We start from the raw sequence: 7,668 nt of genomic DNA, 5'->3' as shown, positions 1-7,668 counted from the left end.
TGCATGGTGGGACCCATTCATTGCATGGTGGGACCCATTCATTGCATGGTGGGCCCATGTGGTGCTGGCGAGTCAGTCAGAGAACTGTGACAGTGTCAGAGCTCTACCCACCCCTCCACACCTTTGGCATGCACCTCCACACGCAGCCTGGTTGCTTCTTTCCCTCCCCTCATGCCAGCTGTGTGTGTGTGCACTTTTCACTCTCAGCCTCTTTCACACTTCATCAGAAAGCTGGAATTCTTTAAGCACCAAATTTGCCATTTCTGTTGGAGTCGAGATGAAAAGCTTTCAGTGAACCATCTCTGATTGGAATCACTTCTGCTGCCTTTGCTTTGGCCAGATGTTTCCCAATTACTTATCTGTCAAGTATGTTTTTTAACATATTTTTCCTCTAAATGAGAAATAGCATACTGTTCTTGTTTAGTGTCTTCGCCTGAGTGATATAAGCCAGGCTAAGCTTCATCAGGGCCACATCTCATGCTTGAAGGCTCAACTCAACATCAGAAGTTTGATCTTTCCCCTATTCAGCATAGCCTTTTTAGAGCAGCCTTAGCAGGAGCCACATAGCACTGTGTGGCATGGATTTAGAACTTTTGTTTTCAAGGCTGGATTCGAGTCATGCAGCTTTCTCCTGGGCCAAGAGTTTCATGCGGTAACCCATGAACCTGCTGCCATTACTCACCTCAGTAAAGACTTTGTCACATGGATGGACTTAACTGAACTGGTGCTTTGCAGTGTGAGGACAGCGGAGCCATGCAAAAGCAGCCCTGCCCACCCCAATGTCACCTCTCCATCTGCACAGGAATTGGAAAGCCACACACACAGCAGAAGAAAAGCTACAGCCATTCCCCACAGATTCTACAGTCCAAGCACTGCTGCAGATGATAGACCAATACACAGATGGGATTGAATCAACTGAAAGCAAACCCATGGAACATTTCTTTTTTTCAATAGCGTTAGTTATCTTTGAGGCCAAGCAGCATTCTTTAATGGAAGCAGTGAGACTGGGCTGGTAAAGCTTCCAGAGTTTAAAGTTATTTGATAGCCAGTTATTTTCCTTCAAAGGAGACGAAGTAAACCTCTGCCTCCAGCCCTCAGCACAGCAGCAGAAATGCTTTCTCAGTGTATTTTTGTGACAAATTAATTATAGCAATGGCAAATCTCGGTGGAAATGAATATTCAAAAACAAAAAACTTTTTAGGCTGTTGACTTCAGGGAATGCATTTCTGGTTCCAAAGCTCTGTGTGTTCCTCATTAGCTCTCCCCCTCCCCCATCTCCTTTCAGAAATGATGAGAAATGGGCCGATTTTCAACCAGCCTGAGGAGCGGCTTCTGAGGCACAGCTGGGTGATGCTGGGCTCTGTCTGGCACCCAGCAGTGGCCTCGGCAAGCTCTCAGAAAATGTGCTGGGATTACTGCATTGCTGCTGAACTGCTGGGTACCACCATGCAGGAAGATGTTGGCGTGGAGTTATCTCACAAAGCTTAAGGCTGAAGGAGTTCCCGTAGCTATTTTCTGGCCCTCATGGCAGACGGTGCAATCCCCAGGCTCCCATCTGCAGAGACCTCCCTGCCCCGGCTGGGCTGAGCGCTGTGGTTGGGCTGGATTTCTTTACTAGGAGAGTGGTTGGGCCCTGGAACGGGCTGCCCAGGGAGGTTGTGGATGCCCCATCCTTGGACGTGTTCAAGGCCAGGTTGGACGGGGTCCTGGGCAACCTGATCTAAATGTGTATGTTTGGTGGCCCTGCTAGGCAGGGGGGTTGGAACTACATGATCCTTGAGGTCCCTTCCAACCCAGGTGATTCTGTGATTCTGTGGATGGTCTCACTGGTCTTTTGCACACTCTGTGGGTGTAGGAAGGCACGGCAGGGGCTGGTGGCTGTGGGGCAGGGCAATGGGATGCCCAGCACCACACTTGCGCCACGCTGCTCTGCCCTGCTTGGCCCAGGAGCACCCATGAGGGCCGCACCTCCTCCATCCTCCAACCCCCCAGCGTCTCAGCTTAATTAAGAAGTTGAATTAATAAGTAGCATGGGGCTGCTTAATTAATAATTAATTAATCCGTGGTTAATAAGGCCATCAGGAATTAGCTCAGAAGGGAATTGTTTCAACAGATTGAGGTGAAATGAGGAGGTGAGAGCAGCAGCACCCAAAGCTGTGTGTGGTGCTGACCCCCATGGGTGATGCTCTGCAGAGCCACGTCCCAGTGATAGTGCATGGGGATGGGCTGTGCTCTCCCTGGGAGCACTGCTCCTGGTGGAAGGGAGGGAGGGAGAGGGGCGTCACACTGAGAGAGCAATAAAAAAAGGGAGGATCTGCTACAAAATACATCTAAACCCATCCTTTCCCTGCAATCACAGTGCAGTTGGGTTGGAAGGAATCTCACATCCCCCAGGCCCACCCCTGCCCTGGGCTGGCTGCCCCCCCAGCCCAGTATCCATCCACAGCCTCGGGCACATGCAGGGCTGAGGCATCACAGCTCTGGGCAGTGCCTCACCGCCCTCACATCTAACCTAAACCTCCCCTCTTTCGGTTTAAAGCCATTCTCCCTTGTTACTGGGGGAATTTACTTGTTATTTACTTGTTATCTCCCCCTTGAGATAGCCATTGCTATCAGAATGTCGCTCCGTCTCCTCCTTCTAAGCTCCCCCAAATACTGGAAAGCAATGTTGATGTTTTCTTCTCATTTTGATACAGTAAATGTCTTGTTTCTATATTAATATTGATCTCAAGGTGTGCATACATATGTATACACGCCGCATTGAAAACGCTCATGTTATCACGTAACATTTCAAATGCAGCTAAACTGAAGCAGGTGATTTCTCCTGATGGCTTTGGTTTGAAATTTCTCATCCACGAACCGCTCTGAAATCTCAAACAACACAAGAAGTCAGAGCTGCCATTTCCCACACAACAGATGCAATGCAACGACGGAGGAAAAGCAGGTTTCAGTTATTTTTGTTGACGGTAACTTTTGCTCACAGAAGGGTTCAGAGAAGATTTTGGGCGTACCAACAAAAATAACAACAAGAAACCTTCACAGAGTGTAATTATCGTTATTTTCACTTATAGTGTTGTCATTTCTGTTGCCTGAGCACATCCACTTGTAGTTCACCTTCATTTAACCGCTCTGCACAGCGCTCAGTTGGCACCTGGCTTTGTAATGCCATCCGTCACAATCCCAGCGGCCCTTTGGGGCACTGTGGTGGCCCCAAATCCAACGGCAGTGCTCAGGATGAGCACAAAGCCATCTCCTCCTCAGTGCAGCTTAGGGCTGCAGAGCTTGGGGCAGTCAGAGTCCTCCTTTCCCAGTGCTGCACTCTGCAGCTCACGGTGCTTACAGACGGGGGAGGGAGCGGTGCAGGGCTCAGCACACCGTGCTCCCACCCACCCGAGCAGCTGGGAATTGCAAACATCATTACAAATTCCTGTCCAGTGAAAAACTGCGTTTACTCATCCAAAACAAATGCACGGGCGTCACCACAGTCGAAGAGGGTAGGTCCTATTTTGGAGCACAGCCATCCAACTCAGGCTGCATGCACGCTGGCTGCCTTTGTGACCTTTGGAGGAAGCAGGGGCTTGCAGATGTGCAGGTCTGCAGCTCTGGACACTTTTTATTCCCTTTTCTGTAAGGAGGAAAGCTCAGTGCAGCTGTTCCTCACCAGCACTGGTACACAGCACACAGCTTTGCTGACCTGACTGCACTGGCACATCTCCCCAGCACCGCCTTCATCTCCCCTGGAAAGCATGAAGTGTGAAAGACCATTCCTTGCAGGCTGCTCTTGTGTGGGGAGTAATTGAATCAGGAAATAGGAAATATGAGGCAGGAGAGCTTAGCTGTCATCGTACAAAACAATTAAACACGTGAAATGTATCATAACGATATAATTAAGGCAAAATTCCAATCTTTCATTAGCAGGGGCATGAAGTATTGCGAGCGCATTGCAGTCAGCATTGCTGCAATGAGGAAAGCCTTTGTTACGCAGCTTTATTAAAAAGCATCAAAATAAAAGTGGATTATCGGATCCTCAGGAGAATCTCTGATGCAAAATTCCTTCCGAACCAACCTTGATGACAACAAAATTCAGCTCAGCAAACAGAGGGGAGGAAACAGAACCCTCCTCCCTATGCAGCCTTGCAGCTCCTGGATGGTGCCCCACGGCGTGCTGACAGCTGCTGGAAGGGGCCTTGGCAATGGCACGTGGATGGCTTCCTCCACCTACATCACCCGCTCCATGGGGAAAAGTCAATTAGCAAGAATCATTTGTTTCGGAATGCTGTGGTCGGAGGGAAGCATTAGTTCAGAAACATTAATTCCTGGACAAATGTTTACAATTAAAATGCAGTTTTGATTCCACTCAAGTTCCACACCGCCATCACCAGCTCAGCCAGGGCTGGAGAGCAGATGGGCATCTCCAGGAGATGTACAAGGTGGGGGCACTGTGTGGGGGCACCGGGCAGTTCTGCAGCTGAACTGTGCTGCACAGAGAGCAGAACCAGCGGGGCAGCTCAGGCAGCTCTGAATTACACAGACTGGTGAATATAGAAACTTGTTTGGGCATCTACAGTAAAGTCTATCCTGAAAAACGTAAACAGAAGTCCAGCTTCATACCACTCTTACAACGTTACTGTAAATGGAGTGATATTTAGTATTTCTTTGTGCGTAGGAAGCCCGCTGCTGGCCATCCTGCCCCGGCACAGGAGGATGACGAAGCTCTCCAACCTCCTGTATGCGGAGCAATAATCCAGAACAGGGCTCAGGGATCAGAAGCGAAGCACACAGCCCTCCTGCTCCTCCCTGAGCTGCTCTATGCCTTCCCCAGCTTGTATTTAGCTCTGCCCTGCCCAGGTACTGTGGCCAGGGGCACCGAGTCCTCCTACTTTATCTGCAGTGAATGTGTGCTCATGGCATCATCCTGCATGATAACATCACCAGCGGGTGCCCACCTGTGCTGGCTTTGCCCCATCCACCCATCACCACAGCGGTCTCAGCAGTGCTTTTCCAGCCTGGTCCTGTAGCACAAGGAAGGAATTATTCCTGCTTCTCTCTGGTCCAGCAGAACTGTCATTCAAAGACCCGAGCTGAGAGCAAAGTGCTCTGCCATGCAGAGGGGAAAGAGTGGGCTGGGTACATGCAGATAAAATACTGCTGTGAAGTTTGAAGTATGGATGCTCTGAAGTCAGAGTTTGCACCTTTCAGTGAGCAGAGCTGGGAATGCTGCAAAAAGGCTCAGTGCTGGGAGGGCAGGGTGGAGCTGAATCTGATTCCTGAAGTCCTATTGAATTTGCAGCACTAAAATCTGTTTAAAACCAAAGCCTTTGCCCCTCGCAGTTCCCAGACTCAAGGAATTGTTTCTTCTGCTGAGCAAACGGCAACAACAACAAAAAGTTAAAAATAATCTTGTGCCAATCAGCCGTGCTGCAGTGTCCCTGGCTCACCCCATTAGTGCAGGTAGCTTAGGAACAGCACTCTGCCCATTCCCACGCGCTGTGCTGGTTGGGCTTTTTTTGCTTTTTCATTTAAACAAAAAAATCCCCTTTAGAAAAGGTGGTTTTATCTGAGTTCCCATTTTCTGTGGGAAGACGTTGGTTCCAGCCAAAAATGGAAAAAAAAAACCCCAACCATCATTTCGAAAGTGGTTGAAAACCAAAGCTCCACCTGGGGAAAGGCATGGGTGAGCCAGGCTCCAGGAAAGGCAGAAAGGGGCTCTAGGATGGGATGAGGCTGTGGTGCTCCAGGAGAGCTTTGGCTTTTTGGCACAATGCTCAGAGCCAGTTGAATTACTCGCTATGTAATGTCTCCATGAGACATCAGTGTGGGGTCTGCGCTGAGTGCTTGGCCCTACAGATGGTGTAGGTGTGCTCAGGGCTGTGCACATGGCTTGAGATGCACAGCACAGCCGTCCCTGAAGGTGGGAACCCATCCCTGCAGAGCTCTGCTTTGGGCTAAAGCATGGCATGGACTGCAAATGCCTTAAAAACTGTATTTAGCTCCAGCACTCATGTAAGCTGCTCGGTTGCTAAAAGGAGGGAGAAGGTTTCTGCTCATTTACAGTGAGATTTAGAGGCAAAAAAGGCTGACAGCTGGCGTGTGATACAGGGTCCTAATGCTGGCACACGGGGCACTGCTGAGCACCACGCACCGACAGCTCTGACATGGCACAGCTTTGTGGCATCTCCACATCCCCAGCTGCCCAGCATGGCCGATGGCCCTGAGAGTGCAGGGCTCACTGCTGCATCTTCTTCTTGAGGGGAACCCACACTGCACAGGGCGGGCAGCTCTACAGAACGTCCTCCAGAAGTACACAAAGAAAACCCCCTGCAAACAGTGACGCTTCCAACCATTTGATTGTGATGGCTGCCATGTGACCGCAGCCTCAAGAAGAAAAGTCACACACGTGGTTGGTGCTTAGGGTTGGAGCCCACCTGCACCGTTCTCATTGACTGATGGTCATTCAGGTTAAAGCTCTGACTGTCAGTGCTCCCATCTGAGGGGCGGCTGCGCTTCTTCTGGGAGGAAAGTGGCAGTGCTGGAGCTCAAAGCAAAAGGAGCTGAGGTGCACAGCAAAGAGCAGCACAGCAAAGAGCAGCACAGCAAAGAGCAGCACAGCACGCTGCACCCACACAGCACCAGCTGGGCCCGAAGGATGCTGTGCAAAGGGGGAGCACAAAAAAACCCAAACCTGAGAATATTCTTTTTCCAGTATTCAAAAAGAAAATGGGAAGTGCTCCTTAGATGACACTGAGTTGGCAAACTCTGGTTTTCGGGTAACAAAGCGAAAGGTGAAGGCAGATTGTCCAAAGTATTGTAAAATTTATTGTATAAGTATTGCAGCTTTTAGAATGACATATAATTGCCACTATTGGTTACTGTTACACAATAAGCATTTACAACAGAATTTTGTAAATTGGCATCAGAGTACATATTCATACTAAACCAGCAAAATATAGGTAAGTACTGCATTGCATGTGCGGTCAATAGTTTACAGAAGATTAAACTTGAACAGAACTCGGGATGCAGGACTGCCCGTAACAAACTCCAAAGCCAAAGCAATGCAACTGGAAGGCTGAGGAAAGATGAATACAATGAGGTTGTGTCTGTAAGGCAGGCAAACCAGGACTGTAGTGCTGTCCCTTACGGGCTTCTATGGCACAGCAACAATTTGAAGCACTGTTTCTGGAAAACTTTTTTGTTTTATGGTAGCATTGAGAATGTCTGAGTGAAACAGAGAGACTACGAATTCATTCTGTCCTCAGCCAGCACTGCTGGTGCTACACAGCTGGAGGCAGTCCTTGTCTGATCCTCAGTGAAAACATTGGGCTTCTATTTCTTTAACACGGCAGGTAGTGCAATGTAGAGGTTGTACACACATAGGGAAGGTGAGTGCCCCAGAAATCAGATGGATTTCCTTATAGCCCCAGTTAAGATACCTCAGTGAGGCCGTCTCACACCAGCACGCTGTGGAGGGGGCCAAAGCCTCAACAAAAAGCACTGCTCCTTGCCATCCTCACTGAGAAGCCACGTTTGTTCTAGTGGCACGCTCAGGATGCTGTTTGCCATACTGTACCCTAAGGAAATCCCTCAGATTAATGAACCCTTCTAAAGCCAACACGACTCCTACAGCTCTGAGCAAAAAGGCTGAGTTATGATGGAGGCTGCTGAGCACTG

This window comes from Lagopus leucura, unplaced genomic scaffold, assembly GCF_019238085.1.
Source record: "Lagopus leucura isolate 7727_CA_CO unplaced genomic scaffold, USGS_WTPT01 Super-Scaffold_100047, whole genome shotgun sequence".
Lineage (NCBI taxonomy): Eukaryota > Metazoa > Chordata > Aves > Galliformes > Phasianidae > Lagopus > Lagopus leucura.
This window is presented reverse-complemented; position numbering follows the sequence as displayed.